Genomic DNA, 25111 nt, shown 5'->3' on the forward strand with positions numbered 1-25111 from the left:
ATCATCTTTAAAAAACAAAATTAAGAGGTGAGAGAGGAATATATTGGGAGTAGAAAGGGAGAAATGGAATGGGGCAACTTATCTCTCATAAAAGGGTCAAGAAAAAGCCTTTTCAATGTATGGAAAAAGGGGGAGGTGAGAGGGAAAAAGTGAAGCTTACTCTCATCTCGTTTGGCTCAAGGAAGGAACAACATGAACACTCAATTTGGTATGAAAACCTATCTTACAGTAAAAGAAAGTAGGGGAGAAGGAGATAAGCAGGTTGGGGGGGATGACGGAAGGGAGGGCAAATGGGAGGAGGGAACAATTAGAAGTAACCACTCTTGAGGAGGGAGAAGGTCAAAAGAGAGAATAGAAGAAGTGGGGGGCAGGATAGGATGGAGGGAAATATAGTTAGTCTTATACAATGTGACTGTGATAGAAGTCAATTGTAATACCACACATATATAGCCTATGTTGAATTGCTTGCCTTCTCAGTGGGGATGGGTGGGGCGGGAAGGAGGAAGAGAAATTGGAACTCAAAGTTTTAGGAACAGCTGTTGAGTCCTGCATACAATTAAGAAATAAGAAATATAGACAACGGGCTATAGAATTTTGTTTTGCCCTACAGGACCAAAGAGAAGATGGGGATTAGGGAAGGGAGGAATGTTCGGTGTTTTGAGATGGGGAGAAAATTTGGAGCTCAAAATTTAGAGGAAATAAATGTTCAAGACTTAAATTAAATATATCAATGAATAATTTTTAAAAAAAGGAAGTAAAAAGAAAATTGAAGATAAAGTAGAGTGGTACATGAAAATCATGAAAACTGAATCAACAACTTGATAAAGGAAACCCGTCAAAATACTGATGTAAGTAATACCTAAAACAATCGACTAATCCAAAAGGCAAAAGAGGTTCAAAAAGTCAATGAGGAGAAGAATGGCTTAAAAAAAAGAATTGCCTAAATGGAAAAGAGTGTTCAAAAACTCACTGAAGAAAATAATTGCTTAAAAAATGAATGGAGAAAATGGGAGCTAATGACTTTATGAGAAATAAATAAACCGTAACACAGAACAAGAAGAATGAAAAAATAGAAGACAATGTGAAATATTTCGTTGGAAAAAGCAGTAACTTTGAAAATAGAACCAGAAGAGTTAATTTTAAGAGTTATTGTATTATTTGAAAGCCATGATCAAAAAATGAGCCTATAAAGCATCATTCAAGAAATTATCAAGGAAAACTGTTCTGATCTTCTAGAATCAGAAGGCAAAATAGAAGTGGATATCTCAAAAGGAAAGCTCCCAGGATTATTCTAGGATAATTCAGAGTTCTTAGGTCAAGGCGAAAATATTGAGAGCAGCCAGAAAGGAACAAATTGAGTTCTGTGGAAACACAATAAGGACAGTACAAGATTTGGCATCCTCAACATTAAGGGATCAGAGCGTTTGGAATATGGTATTCCAGAGGTTAAAGAAGGTAAGATTAAAACAAAGAATCACCTACCCAGAAAATCTGAATACAATCCTGCCAGAGAAAAATGGAACTTCAGTGAAATAGAGGATTGTCAATAATTCTTCATGAAAAGACCAGAACTGAATAAAAAATTGAACTTTAATGTACAAGACTTAATAGGAGCATGAAAAGCTAAACAGGAAAGAGAAATCATAAAGGGCTTATTAAAGTTGAAATGTTTACATTTTTACCTAGAAGGATGACATTTGTAATTCATGAAACCATCCTCAGCATTAGGGTATTTGGAGAGAACATAGAGAAACACACATATACACATGCATACATATATGTGTGTATATATGTGTGTATGTGTATATATAAACACACACACGCACAAAGGGTACAGGGCAAGCTGAATATGAGGAGATGATATTTACATAATAAAAATGAGTAAGAGGAAAATATTGGGTAAAGGAGAGAGGGAGATATAGAATAGTGTATATAACTTTATATAAGAGACGTAAGAAAAGCTTTTAAAATGAAGAGGAATACGGAGCATTTGAGAGGGAATCAGTGAAACTTACTCTCATCAGATTTGGTTTAAGGAAGGAATAACATACATATTCAATTGGATATCTTGCCCTGCAAGAAAGGAGGGGGAAGGGGATAACAAAAGGAATGATTATTGAAGAAAGACATTTTGGGCTAGAGACTACTTAGGAGTAAATACTTTAGAAAAGGGCCAGAGTCAAAGGAGAAAATAGAATGGATGCGAGATGGGATAGGGAAGGAAAATATACTTAGTCTTTCCCAGTATGACTGTTATAAAGGTGTTTTACACAACTACACAAGTATAAGCTCATGGAATCCTAATAAAGCTGCCCCCAGCCACAATGTTCTCACTTCGTTACAGGCTCACTGCTCCTACCTAGTCCCCCTGGCAATATAGTAACTTCTTCACGCATACCTCATTGTTCAGTAGAAAAATAGGTGTGTCCCTAAACTCTTAGTTAACACAGCAACAGTAGGTATAATCATGTGATAGGAATACAGCCACTTCCTCTACCTAGCAACTGCCCCCAGAAGCATTCCTACATATTTGAAGAGGTTTCTTCTTGTGTTCAATCACAATCACACCATCCATGTAGCCCCAGACAGGCCCACAATACCTAACTATCTATCTTAACCAGACAGGACCACAGTAGCTAGCCAGTTGAAGGTGAGCTAGGTCACAATGCTTAATTTCCCCACCACAGGTGGGACCTCTCCTAACCTAATCTTTTAAAAAAAAACTCCTCTTGCCTTTATAATATTAATCATATGCCTATACTCTATGTAAATGTTGATTGTGTAAGTACAACTTTAACCTATAAAAATTCAGCTTATTGTATCTGAAGTTGCTAGTTTCTCCTGGAATTTATCCTGTTTCTGGAGAGACATCAATCTCAACAAATGCCTACACTTGTATTGGATTCAGTGGTCTGACTGAATTCTTTGAGACAGTTCCATTCGAACACATCATGGACCCCGGGGGTTTTTAGTGTCCCAGGTATGAACAACCACATAACCTAAACTGAATTGCTTGCTTTCTCAGTGAGGATGGGTGGGGAGGATATAGGAGAGAGAATTTGAAACTCAAAGTTTTAAAAGCAAGTTTGAAAAATTACTTTCACATGTGTAATTGCAATCAAAATAGGATCTTCAGACATTTTTGTTTTACTAAAACTGCCTCTGGTTGAATAATGTGACTAAAGAAGATCTTTCCCACTCAATTGATTGGCCTGACCATTGTGGGAAGCTTGATTAGGGGAATTGTTTTGTATTAGGGTCCCAAGTACCTTTTCTTTTTTTATATTGAATCACTGAGTCAAAGGGTTGTGATGCTCTCTGGCTCTGTAAAAGGTATTATTAATCTGAGTTGAGGTTTTGCTTTATGGCTTAGTTTTTGCAAGAAGCTTTGAGTGCAAGATAAGGATTCTGGGAAGCTGCTAAGAATCCTTTTTGTCTTTGAGAACGCAGATGTTGTGTTACCCTCTCTGGTAACTATGGTCAGACAGATATACCTGTCTGTGGAATTATGGTCAAGCAGAGGAAGCTATGTCTGTTGATTACTTTGGGGATTACTGACTGGAAGTGTTTGTTTGACCAGATGAGGTCTCTGGGAAGCTGCTAAAAGAACCTCCACCTTTGAAATCCCAGATGTCAGTGGTTCCATCTCTAATAACTATGGTCAGACCATTTGGGTACAACTGCCTGTCGATTTCAGGCAGAGGAAGGCATGTCTGTGGATCTTTTGATTTCTTTGTATTTTTTTTTGAAGTTCAGGGTGTTGACTCCCCTGAATTAGGTGAATAAAATATTTACTTGGTTAAAGGAATGATAAATGTGCTTGAATAAAGTGATTGTGAAGCACTCAAACATTGCCTTGCCTTTTATGAATGCAGATCTAAGAACCTGTCATAGCAGATCAGGTTGGGAATGTTGGGGTACTTACTGATACAACATACAACTGGAAAATAAGATGTAAAGGCAATGGAATATAGAAATCTCTCTTGCCCAACAAGAAATAAGGGGAGGGGATTGGGAAGGAGGGGTGTTAGATGGGAAGGCAGAATGGGGGAAGGAATCATCAGAATGCAAACCATGTTGGGGAGGGGGAAGAGGAGAGATGAGGAGAAAATTTGGAACTCAAAATTTTGCATAAATGAATGTTAACTAAATGTTAATTAAAAATAAAACAATTTGTAGTATCAGATGCAGAGTAAAGTAAGGAGAGCCAAGAAAATAGTATACACAATGACTAATGAGAGTAGCCACAAATTGATCAAAAGTATATGTTGTAAATCTACAAAGAACAAACATGGTCCCAAATATGACGTATAAAATATGAAATTATAACTCCACCTTATTCCTTTGCAGAAGTGGAGCATCAGATGGTATTCTAGGCTGAACATGTTTTCAGATTATTTCTGTGTATTGTTTGGTTTTGCTGGAGGAGATACACTGGAAAAAAAGTTTGAAGATGTATAAAAGAAAAAAAGTATTAACAAAATGTATTAAATTACTTTCCAAACCCTTGAGAAAGTTAAAAAAACAGATAATTTAAACCACCTCTAAGATTTTTAACAATTAGAGTAAGGCTGATGAGACTATGCATATCTCCTGGTTACAATTATCTAGGAAATTTCAGGGTTTGGGAGATGGAGTAATATTTGTGTAAATAACTGAGCCACTGATCCAAAAATTGTCCCTATAAGGTATCAACAACCATCTACCTCCTGAGCCATGCCCTCTCTTCTACCAGAAAGGCCATTGGAAATGAAATTTCCAGAAGGTAGCTAGGCCACAACACTGAAACTTAGCATTCTAGGCCACTTTACATTTGGAATGAAAGGTCTCTGGGGCTAGACTGGCTCTTTCTTTTCACATATCTAAGATTCAGTTCAAAAAAACATCTGTAAGGTAAGTCAATTCATTTTTAAATTGATACTGCAGTGACCCATTCTCTCCTCATGCATTATTCAGGCCCTTATCCACAGACTTTAACCTTAAAGGGGACTGATGGCAGACCTAGAAAAAGAAGGGAAACAGAAACCATTTCTTTGTCTTTATTAGTCTCAGACTTTCATGCATACTTTTCTTTTCCCCCACCATTTGTCATTCTTCTACTGGGCTGGGACCTCATGTTAAAACTAGGATCCTGCTTTTCCTTGTTCCTGAATTCCATAACAATTTTAGTCACAACGGGAAGATCCCTCTCCCCCAACACAACCCAAAAGAGGTCTAGACTAAAGTTAGCCTGACAGCCAGGGACAAAGGAGTCCCTGGGAGGTCTGTATAGGCCGCCCCTGTGCAGATCCATCTGAAGGACTCACCCTACATCTAACACTGGTGACAACACCTTGTTAGACATCAAGTCTGCTTCATGTTATTGCCTTTTATTGCTAAGTTTTTATTACAAGGCTTGCTGGTTCCCTGTCAGTCACCTTGTAACACTCCAGTACTCTCTGCTCTTAATGCAAATGGATAGTTTCTCGTGGTTCACATAATGCAGACTCTGAATGATGCTGTTATCCACATTCATCTTATTGTCCCAATGCCTTATCCTATTTTAGTTCAGTTTCCAGAAGGCAATTGCCAGTTTACTACTTTAGAACTTAAAGATGCCACTTTACAAGCACTCCCAATATACCTTTGCTTTAGTGTGGACAAAGTCTGGGGAGCAAACTCCCTTGGCACTCACCTGGACAGTCTTCCCACAGGATTTTCAGGATAGCCCTCACCAATTGGAGCAGGCATTGGACAAAGATCTCAGAGTTTCATTTCAGCACAATGGTCCTATATATTGATGATATCTCTATACATATGAATAAACCTTATCTGTAGCTCAGCCTTCCAAACAGACCTTGAGGCTACAAACTGGACCCTGAATATTCTAGGTCAGAGGGGACACAAGCTGTGCCAAAGATCCAAATTCTCAGTGCAGTCTGTAAAGAACCTTGATTGTCAATTAATCCCCACTTCCTGGATATTTCTTTATAATAGAATGAAACAAGCAATTTTGATCTGTCTCAAGGTTTGCCATAAATGTGAATTCTGTGCTTTTCTTGGTCTGGCATTGTTTTGTGGAATTTGATTCCCAACATGGGCCTCATTCTCAAACCCTTCTATGATTCCACAAAGGGTCCTGTTACCTTGCTCTTTCATTGGGAACATAAAGAACATAAGGCATTTAAAAATTTTAAAAGCAAATTGACCTCTGCTACCACACTAGGTTTAGTGTGCTTAAGGAAAAGCTTCACCTTGCATATAGTTCAAAAATGCTGTGTGACCCAGAGTATACTTAGTCAGACCCTGGGGCCTGATGCACACCCCATAGCATCTTTCTTTAAACAGCTGAATACAACAGCCTTCAGCTGGCAGCCCTGTCCCTGAGTAGTAGCAACCACTGCCTTCCAGGTGGGGGAACCTGCTAAGATCTTAGTCAGGTTACTCCATATTATCCTGACACACACTGTTATGTCCAGAGTATTTTGTAAATGAGAAGGCACCATTGTTTGGCTACTAGCTGCCTGAACCAATATCAGGCTCTCCTCCTTGATACCCCTGGTTTAACCTTATGCGTAGGCTCCATCCTGCTCCCTTCCACTGGGGATCCCAAAAATCCCTTCCATGCCTGTGACTACGTACTCCAAGTGATGCCCTCCAGTTGCCTTGAAGTGATAGACATTCCCTTAGAAATCCCTGATCACAATTAGTGCACTGGGTACTAGAGCTTCATGGAGAAGGGAATCAGGAGAGGAAGATAGACAGTAGTCAGCCTCTGTAGCATAGAATCATGACCCTTGCCTGTGCGGACTTCAGCACAAAAGGCTGACAGCACTCACTAGAACAGTAGAAGTGGGAAAAGACAACAGAAACTACACCTACGCTGACCCCACAATGTCTTCCCTTTGCTCCATGCCCATGCAGACATATGCAATGAAAGAGTATTCCTAACCACAAATTTCCCTATAAGATGTAGTCCCAAAATCTTACTCCTCTTTCATATTGTACAGGTACCCAAAGAATTAGCCATTGTGCTATAAAGAGGAACTCTGACCAGGTTTCAGGAAACCAGCTGTCAGATATGACTGCCAAATCCACAGCATGAACCCTGTCTTTCATTTTACTCCCAATTTCCCAGGTCTCATCCTCTTTTGGCTGTCGATATACCCATGAGAAACAACAACAATATTCTTATAGAGGGTATGAACTCTTGCCTACAGGATGGTCCAAAATTCCCATAGGACAACTAACTAATCCTGAATCAGAAAGTGGAAACTCCTTCAGGGGCTTCATTAGGCTGCCCATCTGGGAAAATACCCTCCACCATCTTGTGAAGCCCCTTTTCTCAGAGCAAAGACTACTGCAACCAAGACTACCACACAAACTACAGGGCATGCCCCATCTGCAACAGAGCCAGTTCTGAGGGTGGGCTGTTGTTAGGCCCTGTCATTTTCTCAAACTTTTTTTTCAGTACAGGGGTACTTCTCCTGGGGAAGAGTGGAAGATAGATTTCACTCACACACACACACATACACACACACACACACACACACACATGCATGCACACACATCATAGAGGATTCAAATTCCTCTAAGTCCCGATTGACACTATCACTAATTGGGTAGAGGCCTTCCCTTGTGGCTCTGAAAAACCTGTGGAAGGGACTAAAACACTTCTGAAGGAAATTATTCCCAGACACAGACTGCCACACTACTGACAGAGCAATAACGGACCAGCTTTTATGTCCCAAATTATCCAGAAGGTTGCTAACACCCTTGGTATAACCTACAGCCTCCACTGTCTCTTCAGAAAAGGTTGAAAGGTGAACCATACCCTGAAAAGAACCTTGCATATATTGACTCTGGAAGTTCACCAAGGTTGAGTATGTCTCTGCCCAGTGTCTCTCCTCCAGGTCAGGATGGCCCCCTGCACTGATATTAAACTCAGTCGCTTTGACAGAATATTTTCTAGACCTTTTCTGACCACTTATCATTTACCCTTTTTAAACAAAGAGGATAACCTCTTAACAAAATACTGCCTGGCTCTAGGACAAGTGCAAAAGACTTTATCTCATTATGTTAATTCACACCCTTCCCCCACACCTCATAAATCAGTCCCTAGCTCATTCCTAATATTTATCCCAAGAGACTTGGTTTATCTTAAATTGTGGAAATCAAGGTATGGATCCCTTGGAAGAAAATTGGAAGGGGCCATATAACATCATCCTAACCATTCCTACCAATGCTAAGCTTAAAGGCTCCCACAGCTAGATCCATGTTTATAGGATAAAGCTGTGTCCCTCTTCTTATTCCCTTTCAGATGCACTTCAGTATATTTGTGAGTTTTTGGAGGATCTGAAGTTGGTTTTCCTGAAAACAAAAAGAGAAAGCCATGAGGTAGCCTGAAGGGAGCAAACAGTTATCCCATAAGTGAAACTCTTTGTAACTTTTTTCTCTGCTATGGTCCTTCTGATCATTTTTGTTTTTTCAACATATTTTCTCTTAAACCTCAGTTCTTCTACTCTGTCTCTTTCCCTTTCATTAAATATTTTCTTTCCCCAAGGAGCAGAAACTCCCTAATCTGCCTAGTGAGTCCTTGATTAATCCAGGTCACAGTGATTGCTGGGTATGTCAATCCCACTAGGGGCCCCCAAGGCATAACCAAGTTCTGATTTCTACTTTCTCTCTTCTACAAGGGCTCTACCCATTTATCTGGCAGGTCACAAGCTTTCAGTTTAAGTATCCCTCTCTGGGGCACTGGTCAATATGACTCCTGTATAGATTCTTCATGGATCGTTGACTTCATCATCTGGGATAAACCTACCCCCTATTCCTTGAAATTCTCCCAATATTACAACACTATGGGTTCTCTTAGTGGGGAAGGTATACTTCCTGCATGAGGCTATTAACTCTTTCTTACAAGACCCCCGAATGCTACTCACACTAACTGTTCCTTCTGTTCTGCTTTCATCCCCTTACCATGACCCTCTGTGCTATGGTGGACTTTGCTACTGACATCCTGGGAGATCCCTTCTGTTACTAGGATTATAAAACCTGCCTCACTGGGGCCCAACCCTAGTCCCTGGGATTTTGAGCACGCTCTTGAACAGCTCCTAGAATCCTGTCATCATACCCGAAGGGGGATAATCTTCATATGCAGATTTGTTACTATTCCAATTTATTTAGCAGATAAGCCAACATCATATCCTGATGAATTGTTCGAAGGCTCAATTATCCTGCTCTCTCAGCACCTTAACACCTACACCTTATATAGGAGGTACTCCATGGGAATGCTTGGGCTCCCCATTGAAATCTTTTATGCAGCATCTCCTTCCAAATTTTATGTGAGAGTTACAAGGAATTTCTGGGATCATTCTGGTGGCTTAGAAAAATCTTAATTGGTGGTTACATAGAGCATGAAGCAATCTTAACTCATTGCACTGTTGCTGTGGATGAACTAGCTAACTTCTGGATCCACAGGAGTCCTTAAACTTCCTTGTTAATATTGTAATGGATGATCAGATATCTTTCCATTATTACTTTCCCTCCTAAGGAGGAGTGTGTGTTCTTGTTAGCATGTCATGCTGTGTTTACATTAATAACTCAAGGAAAGTCCAGGCCTGAGTTGCAAACATGGTTAAAAAGGCTCAACAAAAGAAGAGTTTAGAGCCAGTTTCTTTCCTCTGGATGAGGGTACAGTTCTTAGGGTTCATGGGTTCTACCACTCTTTTCTCCCATTCTTATACTCCTTTTGATTAATTCATCCTCTTGACCTTTGGGCCCTACCTATTTAATATGTTGATAAAATTTGTGCCTTCTAGAGTACCTGTGGTCCATTTGCAGATGGTCATTGGACAAGGATACCAGCCCTTGTCCTTGATGTTCTTGTGTGGTTTACTTCTCTACACCCTGGACTCAATGCACACCACATTCCATACCTCATGTTGATGACCCCTCCTAAAAATATTCTAGGACCCTGAAATGGACTCTGTGCCCCTATTCAGCAGGAAATATCTACTGAAGATAATGATCTTCACCATTTTTCCCAAAAGATTTCTCCTGCCTAGTGGTTAAGTGGGGAAATGATGTAGATACAACATATAGTGCCCTAATAATTAAAAGAACATTAAGAGTTCTTTTTCCAGCACTTTGTAAAACCCTTGTTGAGGGCTTTGGGGCTCATTCTGTAGTTCTTAAGGGCATTCTGAAGTCCTTTTACCCTTGTCATGCAAGACCATAAGACTTCACCTTGTCTTGTATGACCAAAAGTATGACATTTTTTTCCTTTTTATGTGTCCTACTGTCCTTATCCTGTCATAAAATTTCTCCTCATCCTGTAAGCAACCATCACTCTCATCCTGTATCATAAAATTCTTCCCTATCTTTAATCCTCACCTACCATGAAACCCTAAAACTACATGATAATCCTGAACATCTACAGACTGTATAGTTTTCTGCCTCTCTAAGCCTGGTCCTCCCAAATGTCAGGGCCTTTTCATTACCTCCTCATTAACAAGGCCTGTGTTGCTTCTGCATGTAAATAAAACCTCATAGTGGCAACAGAGAACATTTAAGTGAATTCTTTCACACCCAAACAACTTTCCCAAATCTGACCTCAAGAATATGACAGAGTTCTAAGGGAAAAAGAATCACTTTCCCTCAATAGAATATAAACATTCATTCCTATAATGTCCCTTCTGATTGTTTACTTATATTAATTATATATTACAGTGAATTTTTGACCCAAACTTAGATATTTTGTAGTTTCAGTGTCATAGAAGTGAATAAGGAATGAATTTAGTTTGTCTTGGTAGGTAGACTCCCAAATATTTTATATTTATCTGCAGTTATATTAAATGAAATTTGTTTTCTATATGCAGTTGGAATTTCTTGGTAAGATATGGCGATATGGTTTTCCTATAAATTGCAAACTTACTAAAGATTTTTGTTACTTCAACAAGATATTTAGTTGATTCTCTCTTGTTCTGTGAATTTTCTTCCCTCCTACGTCCCTGGACCCTGCACATGGCTACCATCAGATACAAATAGATAGACAGAGTACATGAATACAGCTTAAAAAAAAAAAAAAAAACTTTTCACAAAGACGGGCCTAAACAATTGGAGAAATATTAATTGATCTTTATTAGACCAAGCCAATATAACAAAAAAGGTAATTCTGCCTAAATTCGTTCACTTATTCACTTCTGTGACACTGAAACTACCCCAAAATTTTTTGTCATGCTAGAATAAATAAGAACAAAATTAATTTGAGAGAACAAAAGTCAAGAATATGAAGGAAATTAAAGAGAAAAATGAGAAGAAAGTCAGCCCAGCAGTACTAGATTTCAAACTCTGTACAAAGTAATCATCATCAAAACAGTTTACGATTGCTTGAGGAATAGAGTGAAAGATTAGTCGTATAGATTAAGTATAAAATATATAGTTGTCAATGACCTTTGAAACTGAGAATTTGAATGCTCCACCATTTGGTGCATATATGAAAAAAATACTTATTTTATGTATTTAATATTATATATTTATTATTATATATTTGACTTATTTATATTTTTATTGCCTATGGTATATTTTTTCAAAATGTAGTTCCCCTGATTTTCTCTTTTTCTTATGTTTACATTTCATTTTGCTTTATCTGTGATAATAATTGCTACCCCTGCATTTTGTCATTTGAGGAAATATAATAGGTTTTCCTGCTGCCTCTTATTTTAACTTTGTGTGTATGTCTGTTTTAAGAGTCTCTTGTAAACAACATATTATTGGATTTTCCACTTTATTTTGCTGTGATGATCATAGAGGACTATTATACTATAAGAAATGATGAATAGGATGCTCTCAGAAAATCTGGGAAAGACTAACATGAATTTACGCAAAGTGAAATATATTGTATTCATACTAGCAGCAATATAGTGCAATGATCAGATAAGAATGACAGCCATACTTAACAATGTAAAAATGCAAGAAAACTCTGAAGGACTTATGATGAAAAGTATTGTTCATACCCAGAGATGGAACTGGTGGTGTCTAAAAACAGAATGAAGCATATTTTTAAATTACTTTATTTTTGTGGAGGCTTTCTTTCTTTGTTTCTTTTGTCTTATGTTTTCCTTCACAGCGTGACTGTTATGGAAATGTTTTGAGTGACTACACATGTATAAACTTTGCTTGCCTTCTCAATAATGGGGGTAAGGATGGAGGAAAGACAGAATTTGGAACTCAAAGTAAATCGCTTTTACATATAACTGGGAAAAAGAAAATGCTAAATAACTTAAAAAGAAACAAAATTATCAATAGTCTTTTGAAAAATGCTCTAAATTATTATTAATTAGAGAAATGCAAATTAAAATAACTCCAATGTATCACCTCATACTTATCACATTAGCTAATACGATAGAAGAGGAAAGTGATAAATACTGGACAAGACTGGTGAAAATTGGGACACTATTGCATCGCTGGTGGAGCTGTGACCTTATCTAACCATTCTGGAGAACTCTTTGACACTTTGCCCAAACATCAACCAAACTGTCCATCCAAGTCCATGCCTCTCTTGCCTTTAATTGTATATTTTTAGATATTATCCCTTCATGTTCAACTCACACCTTCACCCTTTCTCTATACATACTCCTAAATCTCCTAATAAAGAGAAAGTTCTTATGATTTAGAAGTGTCATTTTCCCATGGAGGAATATAAACAGTTTAACCTTACTAAACTTCTTATAAGTTCTCTTTCTGTTTACCTTTTTATGCTTTTCTTGAGTCTTGCATTTGGAAGTCAGATTTTCTATCCAGCTCCGGTCTTGTCATAAGGAATGCTTGAAAGTCCTGTATTTAATGGAATATCCACATTCCTCGTAAAGGATTTATATTCAGCTTATCTGGGTAGGCACATCTTGGTTGTAATCTCTAAAATCCGAAATTCCCCGAACCAAGGAATTCTGCATCTTCTCCCTTTCCAACAATAGTCACGTAAGTTGATACCAAAGGAAAAGGCCAACGAGCTCCTTTAAATAGATGATAGGTAGCTGTTTGATAAATTGGGTTACTTATATTGAGACAGTAGGAGGAATCTCTGCTAAGAGTTTCATTTTGTGGTAGCAACCAGACTGATTGGTGAATCTCTAAAAAAACAATTTCCAAAGTGAGTATAAATACAGAAAAAGGGTGGAGAATGCATCACTACTAATTTGTGAACATCTGAATATTTGGATTTTTCTGTTAGTAATGAGCTAATATCCAGGCTTGAGCTTTTATGTAATGTTATTCAATAAAAGCCTAAAGACAAGATTTTACTAAAGACAAGTCACTATATACTTATTATGGCTTTTACCTAACACATTATCTGAATTATTACTTAGATGTAGAATTTATGATTCAGTTTCTAAGCTATGACTTTTAATAGGTCACCATGTCTGGGATTCCATCTTCTACAGAGTATAAGTTAATGGCTTCTCATTTCATTCAAGTGTTATGGTTTTTCCCCATTTGGGACACTACATAATCCTAGTTACTTTGCCCTCTGGATTATTATATTCCAGTCTCTCTGCTCCAATAACATAGAAGTTATTAAACAATTTATGGGCCCAAACCACTTGACGCAGTTAGTTCAAAGCAAAGACAACAATTAAAGCATGAACATTTAAATATAAATATGAGTCACACTTTCCCACAAATACAGACAGATTCAGTGGAGAGTGAGCATATGCAGAGTATACTAGTGGATATATATGTAAGTATTTATACATATATATGTATGTGTATATATATGTATATATGTGTGTGTATATATGTATATTCATATATATGCATATATATGTGGAGTACACATGGACAGGTGAACTCAAGTTTCTGCCAGTTCAAAATACTGATTTCCTTTCTCTATTGTGAAATTTCCATGTTGCTTTTCAAAATGTATATTTAATTTTTTTTATTTATGGAATAAAAGAAGCATTTCCATAATACAAGATAATAAAAACATTACAGAAGGAAATGCAAATCTATCATGTACACTTACTATTCCTTTCAATTAATTTAAATAAACGCTTAAAAAGATGCCATGGAAATATCCTTATTTTATTCCTTCCACCCTAGAAATAGTTATTAGACACTAATATGTATAAATGTAAAATCATTCTATTCATACTTCTGTTTATGAGTTCTTTCTTTTTTGACAGATGTTATCTTCCTTTATAGGTTCTTGCTCTTAATTTGCACATTCATAATAGTGAAAATGTAGCTTTTTTTCGGAACAGTGACTTTTCTGGGCAGCTTTAAAATTGTATTCCTTGGAGCTACTTTTCTCCTTACCTCTTGACAGCAGAGTTAACTCTCCCTTCATTTAAAATACAACTCGCTAGATTTCCTTTTATATCAATTCAAAGGACATAGCAAATCTAGATAATGTCCACGTGACATCAGCTCCCTTAATCATATGAGAAAGGATGCCAAATATTCTCAGGATGATTAAAATTTTTCATGTTAACTAAGGGAGTTAAAAATGTAAATATTTCTTTAAATTTGCTTTATGAACAGTTAATGGGACACTCCCATGTTTTGTAACGTTTGCTGTGTATGAATAGGACACATAGACATTTAGTGTCTGAGATTGGAAAACTCTTAAAGCCTAAGACACTTTTTACTAGCATATCTGAAACAATGATATGTGGACTCAGCACTTGGAGTACAAATAGTACCTTTTCTCTTATATAGACACTGACCTCTGCTCGCAACTTTGGTGTATTCTGTTATGCTTAATTTGTAAGTAATAGAGAAACAAGGAACTACATAAAATGAAATAACAACAACAGGGGAGAGATAACAAATACACACGGTTCATCCTCCCTGCTCTATGATGACGACGCCGTAGATGTATTGGTGGTTTAGAGAGGGATTGGTGTCTTTGTTTGTTTTTTTTTTTCTGCCATTGAGTTGAGTTGTCAAAAAATATGATGATCTCAGAAAGGACCCTACATGCAGCTTTCTAAAATCATAAGGGCCTTTAAATAACAAAATTCATTTCTTAATAAAAAGAATGTAGAAGTGAGAATGAAAACATATTCTTGAGTAACCAATTAAATGTTCAGCAGGTGGGAATAGAGGTAGATATTCTGGGTGATGAGGCTGGTACTTAAAGTATGAGGACCTTGCCATAGAAATCTGAGTCATACTTGCTCCATAAATCAGACTATTAGATCAGTGTCTCAGAGGATAAAAATTTCTCTGACCTTTCAAACAGGATATGCCTTTGAGAGAGACAAGGCATTAGTTGGAGGAGATATTTAATTTTCTTATTGTGAACTGTGACTTTCATAATTCAGTTTCTTCACCTAGTGGAGTAAAACAAGGAATATGAGATATTCCTAGAAAGCCAATGGTTGACCATAAATGGGCTAAGGGGAAATAATTTAGGTGAAATGTAATCCCAGGTGAAAGCAGGTAAAAAGCTGACTCAGGAAACAGAAGAGTGGCAAGGATCAGGACAAGAGATACTGATGAGAAAGAGATTATTAAAAAAAAAGGTTCTATCCATTACTCATTGGAATTGGAAGATAATTGAGGAGTTTGTACAATCAGAAATATGAATAAGATTGATTACAAGTGCGTTAGAAACCCATAAAGGACTACAACATGTGGTTTACTTGTTGAAGCAAAGTGGGACAATTGATATTGAGTGAAAATCATGAGTTCTGGGAGTTTCAGTGACACCAACATTGGTTAGAACAAGCTGTAGAAAAACTTTCGTACTGAAGTTCAAGAAAGAAAGTTCTTACAGGGAGGAAGAAGATATTCTTCTTCTTTTTGAATAGAGTAAGCCATGCAAATTAGGTCTGTCCCTACTGGGATGAAAAACAGCCCAAAACCTGTACCTGCATCTCTGGCAAACAAGTTCAAGCTGTTTGTGTCCTAGAGCACTAACCTAGAAGTTTACCATGACATTTAGACTGAACTGGATTTTCCTTTTGAGTATTTTCCAAGGTAGTTTTATAGAGAAGGTTGGAAAATATGAAATGTTGACTTAATTTAACTACTGACTTTAAAGCAATCTCTCTGTGTTGCAGGTGTCCAGTGTGATGTGCAGCTGGTGGAATCTGGAGGAGATGTGAGACAGCCTAGAGGTTCTCTGTGTCTCTCTTGCAAAGCTTCTGGATTTACCTTCAGTAGCTACTGGATGAGCTGGGTCCACCAGGCTCCAGGGAAGGGACTGCAATGGGTTGCAAGAATTAGCACTGGTGGAAGTAGTACATACTATGCAGATTCCGTGAAAGGTTGATTTACCATCTCCAGAGATGATGGCAGCAGCATGTTATATCTACAGATGTTTTCCCTTAACACCGGGGATACAGCTGTGTATTATTGTACAAGAGACACAGGGAGAAAAAGATCTGTGAGACCAGACAGAATCTTTCCCTGCCAGGAGGTGAGGTGCCAGTGGGTATGGAAGGGGGTTGAGCTCATGATGCACAGAGTACAAGATGCCTAGATTCAGTAACAGATGTAGAGCAAATCTGAACTATTTCTATTTATGGCCTGTGTTGTTTTTTCTTCTGTCCCAGGAGAAAGAAACTTTTCCAGCTACTACCTGTCATTCTTAATGCCTCACGCTCACTCCTACCCCCACCCCATATTCAGTCAGTAGTTATGTCATGTCAATTCAACTTTCATCACGTCTGTTATGTTCCCTCTTCTCTCCTCAGGTACTGAAACCCCTCTGAAGTAGACTCTTACCAGCTCACCATGAATCATTGTGCTAGCCTCCTGTATGTTCTCCAGGCCTCAGTACTCTCTTCCCTCCAGTTCATACTAAGCCCAGCTATCAAAATTGTCTTCCTAACGCTAAGATCTCAGCATATCCCTCAAAGTCCAAATACTTTATTATATCCAGGAAAATATATACAATCATATTTGACTTTTAAATCATGCCATAACATCCATAGCATGGTTTCTTCCTATCTTATTCTACCTTACTCCTTTCCGTGTACTCAGCAATCCAGTGACACTGACCTCCTTGCTACTACTTTCACCAAAGGTTCTATCCCACTACTGCTTGTGTTATTAATGGTTGGAATTCTTCTTCTCCTCATCTCTGCCTGGTGGGCCATTTGTTCTCCTTCCCATCTTATCTAAAATCTTCCCCCCTTCTACTTGACCCATCTTCTCTAACTCTAGTACCTTTGCATGGCATATGAATATATATATATATATATATATATATATATATATATGTATATATGCACACACATATACATGCATGTATGTATATATAGAAATACATATATGTGTGTATACATATGTATATATATACACCCACATTATACATATATGGAATCATAACAATTTTTTTCATGTTCTCTCTGTGAATGAGACTGACCTCCTAAAAACCAGGTACTATTTTTTGCTTTCCTTTATATCCCCAGTACTTAGCATAGCAATGTGCCTGGTACAAAATATGTGTTTAATACGTAAATACTTGCTGCTAATTTGACCTTCTGTTCTTTTCTGAATGAGACTCTCTCATATTGCTGAGATGTATTGCATTTCTGATTTTCATATTATATATGTAATGAGTAAATTCTCTGTCATTTTAGTATATTAAGTATGAAAATTCATAGGAATTTTTATCAAATAGTCATTATTTTAAGTTTAATTAGCAAATTTCTCTAAGCAAGATAACATTCTCTTATCAGGACTGGTAACCTGAGAATAGAAAGTGTCACTGACTGACTCATTCAGGAACCAAAGACCCAAAGCAAAAGACAACTCTCTTTTTGTATAGATTTTGGTGACTACAGAACAAAGAACAGGATAAGATATGTGACATTAAGGGCTCAAAGTCAACAGTACTGAGTACATAGCTGAGCAATGGGGAACAATATGATTATCTGGAAGTGGGAAATGGGGCCTAAGAACACTCTTATCTGTGATTAAGCAGTGGTAATTAATTGAGTGCACTTGCAAGTTTCAAGATAACGGCCTAGACTTCTTTTGAAAGCGAATAAGATATTATTTTTTTCACATTAAACTGCTTAATGGTCTCAAAATTGTGTAACTGAATTTTGGTCAAGTTGTTTCCATTTAAAAATTACTGATTTTAAAAACTAATAAGACAAAACTGCCACTAAACAAATGGTCTAAAAAACGTTCTTTCCTCCTGAGGCTTTTGTGATGCATTGTATATATTAACCAGTCTTCTATTATTAAACTTAAATGGCCAATTGAGACAAACAGTTCTGAGACTGTTCTTCCACCACTGATTAATACTTGGGTGACAGGTGTTGTACAGAATATTGATGCAGCTTTTGGGCCTTCTGGGAAGATTTTGTGACCTTGCCAGCTCCAGCAGCCTTCTTGTCAACTGCCTGTATGACACCAACTGCAACAATCTGCCTCATATCAGGAACAGCAAAATGACCCAGAGGAGGATAATCAGAGAAACTCTCCACACACGGGCATGCCTGGAGCCATATGAACGATGGTGGCATTACCAGATTTCAAGAACTTAGACCATCTTCCAGCTTCTTACCAGAACGACGATCAATCTTCTCCTTCGGTTCAGCAAACTTGCAAGCAATTTGAACAGTGTGACAATCCAGAACAGGTGCATGGACAGGACTGATTTGGCCTGGATGGCTCAGGATAATAATTTATGCAGTGAAACTAGGTGCTTCCACAGGTGAGTTGTTATTGCTATCACCAGTCACAATACCATGATGGACATCTTTGACAGACACATTCTTGACATTGAAACCAACTTTATCCCTTGGCAGAGCCTCACTCAAAGCTTCATGGTGCATTTCGACAGACTTTACTTCAGTTGTAACATTGACTGGTGTGAAGGTGACCACTATGCCTAGAACACCAGTTTTCACTCAGCCAACAAGTACTCTACCAATACTGTGAATCTTGTAGACATCTTGGAGGGGTAGACAAAAGGACTTGTCTGTTGGATGAGCTGGTGGCAGAATGCAATCCAAAGCTTCAAGCGGTGTAGTTCCATTGGCATTGCCACCCTTACGACTGACTTTGCATCCCTTGAACCAAGGCATATTAGATTTAGGCTCCAGCATGTTGACACCATTCTAACTTGAAATTGGCACAAAAGCTACTGTATCAGGGTTGTAGCCAATTTTCTTAATATAGGTACTGACTTCCTTGGCAATTTCTTCATATCTCTTCTGGCTGAAGGGGGGCTCTGTGGAATCCATTTTGTTTACACCAATAATCACTTGTTTTACACCTAGTGTGCAGGCCAGGAGGACATGCTCACGAGTCTGCCCATTCTTTGAGACACCAGCTTCAACTTCACCAACACCAGTAGCAACAATCAGGACAGCACAGTCTGCCTGAGATGTGCCTGTAATCATGTTCTCGATAAAATATCTGTGTCCTGGAGCATCAATAGTGGTCACATAGTACTTGCTGGTCTCAAATTTCCGCAGGGAGATATCAATAGTGATGTCACCCTCACATTCAGCCTTCAGTTTATGCAAGACTCAGACATGTTTAAAGGAGCTCTTTCCCATCTCGGTAGTCTACTTCTCGAGCTTCTCAGTAGCTCTCATCAATTCCACCACATTTGTAGATGAGATGGCTAGTAGAGGTGGACTTGCCAGAGTCTACATATCCAATGACGATAGTGTTAATGTGTATCTTTTCCTTGTCCATTTTTGTGGAAGTTTAGTGATTGTATTCACAACACTTGTGCTCTGGTAGCAAACCCGTTTCAAAAAAGGCAAATCAGATAATCTTGAAGGAAAGTTTGGTGGTGTAAAGGTAGTAGGTCTAATTGTCTTATGTCAAGTCATATTAGCTCAAGATTAGCTAAATTGTTTGAGACAAGAAAAGATCAGTGGTTTGCAAGAGAACTGGATTTCAAAATTTAGACCATTGCAGGCCAGCTGAATTTTGAACCATAACCATCTAGTCAGTTACAGAACATAATCAATTGATTATAAATAGGATCAATAAGAAAATGTTATAGGACCCATTCTAATGTTCTCAATATTACATGGACACAGTAATATCACATGCATTATTCATAGACTAAACATACCTTTACAGCCTAAAGAGTATCTCATTCACAAATTGTAAGCAGTGTTGTAAAGAAACGTTTGTTGCTTTGGCTGATGTGAAGAATTTGGTTAATCAAGCTGAGAGGAACTTTTGGCCTTGAAGTATGAAGGGAATTGCCACTACATGAGGAACTTCTACTGACTGACTGACCAAGAGTGTTTCCAAACGATTAAAGCACATGGGTCAACATTGCTAAATGATTTATTCAAATGGATATAAATTCCTTTTTAAAAGTAAGGAATTTCTAGTTATTCCTTTCAGGTGCCCTCTCACTCTGTGCCTGGATTTCCTGCATGCAACAGCGGTAAAGCACTTTCTCCCCAGTAATGTTGACTCCACTAGCACCATAATAGAAATGTTTACAAAAAATTTTCAACACGGTCATGAGAGTTCACATCTTTTAAAGTAAGGATTCAACTTATCTAGCCTTAATGAAAAAAAACTGTACTGAGGTTCATGTTTACCAAACTACGCGTCTGGCCAGCAATTCATTATTCAAAATTAATGTTCATCAAGATAAATATTCAGTTACTGACAAATACTGATGAACTTTAAATGCTTTTTAAATTATTTCTTGCATTTAATTGTATTTTGTTTTCCAATAACATGCACTTATCAACGTTCACTTTCACAAGATTTTGAGTTCCAAATTTGTCTCCCTCCCTCCCTCTTTCCCTTCCTTTCCACCTCTCAAGGTCAGCAAGAAATCTCATAAAGGTTATATGCATATCATGATGTTAAACATATATTCACATTAGTTATGTTGAGAAAGAAGAATCAGAACAGAAGGAAAAAGACAGGAGAAAGAAAAAAACAAAAAAATGAAAATATTAAGCTTTGATCTGCATTCAGTTTCTATAGGTCTTTCTCAGTAGATGGATACTGTGCTTCAGCATGAGTCCTGTGAATGTATTGGATCATTATAATGCTGAGAAGAACTAAGTCTATCACAGTTGATCATTACACAATATTGCTTTTTCTGTGTACAACTTTCTTCTGGTTTTGCTCGCTTCACTTTGCATTAGATCAAGTGAATCTTTCAGGTTTTTCTGAAATAATCCAGCTTGTCACTGCTTATAGCAAAATAAAATTCCATCACAATCATACATCACGGTTTGATCAGCCATTCCCCAGTTGATGGGTATCCCCTTAGTTTCTGGTTCTTGGCCACCAAAAAAGGATATCCATTGATCCAGCAGTATCCCTGCTAGAGCCATCTCACAAAGAAAATAAAAAAGGGGGAAAATTAAATTTAAATTACATAATTAATATAATGTATATAAATAATTTAACATATTTAAATTATATAATTATTTTGATTAATGCAACTTATATAATGTAATTTGCATTAAAATTTAATTATATTCAACATAATGTATGGAATTCTCATTTTTTAGGTAAAGATCATGAAACAGTGACAGAAAAATTAAAATACAAGTTCTGTGCCTGGAAAGGAAAAAAATATACAAACTGTCCCATTTCAGACTCTATGCATTGCACAAGATTTCCCAAACCTAATGACTGATAAGAAAATAATTTGTAATTTGAAAAGTTCCTAATGGATCTCATAAAATCCCACCCTTATTTTCTCCTCTTCATCCCCTATCCCTCCCGGAATAAGATCACTGACTTACCTCATTTTTTGGTCAGTGGAAAAGAAAGAGAAAGTAGAAAACAGCGGAGATAAGATACTGCTTCTTCTTAAGGACATAGTGATGGCAGAGTTGGGAGCTCTGAATAAGGAGAGTGGTGCCTCCACTTGCAAGTTCAGTCCAAAATATTCTATCCCTGAAAATGGAGAAGACAAAGTCATGCCCCTCAAAGAAAACTGTGTCACTGCCCCACTACAAACAAGGTATTATATTAGAAACAGAAAGAATTGATTGCCCCCTCCCTTTCTCCTCATTCAGTATACTAGCTGTTTCATGCCTCTTTAATGTGATATAGATTGCCCATTTTAATCTCCCCTTTCTCTCTTCTCCCAGTACAGTCTTCTTTCTCACCCCTTAATTTTGGGGGTTTTTTTTGTTGTGGGTGGGATATAATTTTATCACTGTCATCTCATACCTACACCATCTATCTATCTATCTATCTATCTATCTATCTATCTATCTATCTATCTATCTATCTATCTATCTATCTGTCTGTCTGTCTGTCTGTCTGTCTGTCTGTCTGTCTGTCTGTCTGTCTGTCTGTCTGTCTGTCTGTCTATCTATCTATCTATCTATCTATCTATCTATCTATCTATCTATCTATCTATCTATCCATCTATCCTCCTTCAAATTGCCCTTAGCAGTTTGGTTTTTATATCACTAAATGAGCAAATTAAATGAAGTAGAAATGCTTTCCTGACATTGTTCTCGCCTACTTAGGTGCAACTGATATTTTTCCAGTGTTTCAGATCTGAGTTGATTTGTATGAAAAATGCTTCGTAATTGTGTTAATAGAGTTCCTGGGTTAGTCTTGGCAAGTAGACTCGCAAGTACTTTACATTGTCTACAATTATTTTAAATAAAAATTCTCTATCTCTTACTGCTGGGCTTTGTGTATAATATAAAGAAATGCTCATGAATTATGTTGGTTCATTTGATATCCGGCAACTTTGCTAGAGTTGATAAATATTATTTTTTTATAATTTTGTTGAATTTATTTATCATTTACCTACTTTCTGACCATTCTATTTTGTCTTGTTTACTTTTTAAAATATATGGTTTACTCATTTCGCAGCTCTCAACATTCACATTCACAATAATTTGATTTCAAAATTTTGTCCCCATTTCTCCCCACCTCCTTACCCAGGACAGCATGCACCCTATCCATCCCTTCCTTCAATCTGTCCTCTCTTCTGTTGACATATCTTCTTTCATTTCCCTCTCCTAGATTTTCCTATAGGGCAAAATACATTGCTATAATCCCTTGCCTGTACATCTTATTTCCCAACTGCAAGCTAAAACAATAGTAAACATTAATTATTAAAGTTTCAAGTTCCATATTCTCTCCTTTTCTCTCTCCTCATCCACCCTCATTGGAAAGCAAGCAATTCAATACAGCTCATACATTTGTAACTGTGCAAAACACTTACATGATAGTATGTTGGGGAAGAATAATTCTATTTCCCTCGGTCCTATCCTGCCCTCCATTTATTCCATTCTCTCCCTTGATCTTTCCTCCCCAAACAGTATTTGGTTCTGATTATCCTTTTCCTTAATTTGCTGTGGCTTTTATTTACTTCCCTCTCCTATCCCTTTCCCCCTTGCCTTCCTGCAGGTTAAAATAGATTTCCATTTCCAATAGTGTGTGTGTTACTCCATCCTTAAGCCAAATCCCGTGAGAGTAAGACTCATTTATATAATTTCATCTACTCCCCCTTCCCCTTCATTGTAAAAGTCCTGTCTTGCTTCTTTTATGTGAGATAATGTGTGACATTCTACCTCCGCCTTTCTCTTACTCCTAGTACATTCCACTCAACAGTAAATTTTATTTTTATTTATTCTCCCTTCAAATTGAGCTTACCCTGTACCCTCTGTCTATGCATATACATACCTATATAAATGCATATATATATATGTATATATATATATATGTATAAGTGCACCCAGGTACATATACATACTTACACATGTATAATATACACATACCTTCATATATGCATATATATACATATATACACATATATTTATCTGTGTGCCTACATATATCAATATATAAATGTAAATTTATGTGTATATATAGGCACACACAGATATGCACACATACACACTCACACACACACACACATATATATATATATTTATATTCCCTCTGACAAAGGTCTTGTGAATTACAAATATTTTTCTACATAGAAATGAAAACACTTTAAGTTTAACACGTACCTTATGACTTCTCTTTTAAGTTTATCTGTTCATATTTCTCTGGATTCTCGTATTTGCAAATCCAATTTTCTATTCAGCTTATATCTTTCCTTTTCCTATTATATATTTCATTTATTTGTGCTATAAGTGTTTTGTAATTGTGTTCATATAGTCGCCAGGTTTGTTTTGACAGGTAGACTCCCAAATATTTTATACTATCTACCCTAGCTTTAAATGGGATTTCTCTTTCTATCACGCTGTTTGGCTGTGTTAGTAATTCATAGAAATGCAGAAGATTTGTGGGGATTTATTTTGTAACCTGCAACTTTGCCAAAGTTGTTTATTATTTCAAGTAGTTTTTTACTTGATTCTCTGGGATTCTCTAATTATATCACCATATCACTTGCAAAGAGTGATAACTCAGTTTTTTCTTTGCCTATTCTAATTCCTTCAATTTCTCTTTCTTCTCTTATTGCTACAGCTAACATTTCTAGTACCATATTGAATAATCATGGTGGTAACGGACATCCTCGTTTCACCCCAATCTTACTGGAAATGTATCTAGCTTATCCATACTGCATGTAATGCTTACTGAAGGTTTTAGATAGGCACGGCATGTAGTTTTATGAAAAGTTCCATATGTTCCTATGTTCTCTAGTGTTTTCAGTAGGAATGTTGGTGTATTTTGTCGAAAGCTTTTTCTGCATCTGCTGGGATTATCATGTGGTTTCTCTTAGTTTTGTTGTTGATATGATCAACAATGTAAATAGTTTTCCTAATATAGAACCAGCCTTGCATTCCTGGCATAAATTCTACCTGATCATAATGTATTATTCTCATGATCAGTTGCTGTGTTGTTTTTGCTAAAATCTTACTTAAAATTTTTGCATCTACATTCATTTTAGAAATTGGTCTATAATTTTTTTTGTGTTTTTTCTCTTCCTGACTTTGGTATCAAAACCATATTTGTAACATAAAAAGAATTTGTAAGGACTCCCTCCTCCCCAATTTTCCCAAATAGTCTATATCATACTAGAATTAACTGTTCTTTAAATGTTTGGTGGAGTTCACATGGGAATCCATCTTGCCCTTGAAATTTTTTTTCTAGGGACTTAATTGATGGCTTCTTCATTTTCTTGTTCTGAGATGGGGTTATTTAAGTATGTAACTTCTTCTTCTCTTAGTCTGGTCAATTTATA

General features: G+C 37.1%; 1 pseudogene; it reads right to left on the reverse strand.

The window, feature by feature from the left end:
- Window positions 1-18307: 18307 nt before the first annotated feature.
- On the reverse strand, window positions 18308-19653 carry LOC140525505 (elongation factor 1-alpha 1 pseudogene; annotated as a pseudogene).
- Between the last annotated feature and the right edge of the window lie 5458 nt (window positions 19654-25111).

This window comes from Notamacropus eugenii, chromosome 1 (genome assembly GCF_028372415.1).
Source record: "Notamacropus eugenii isolate mMacEug1 chromosome 1, mMacEug1.pri_v2, whole genome shotgun sequence".
NCBI lineage: Eukaryota > Metazoa > Chordata > Mammalia > Diprotodontia > Macropodidae > Notamacropus > Notamacropus eugenii.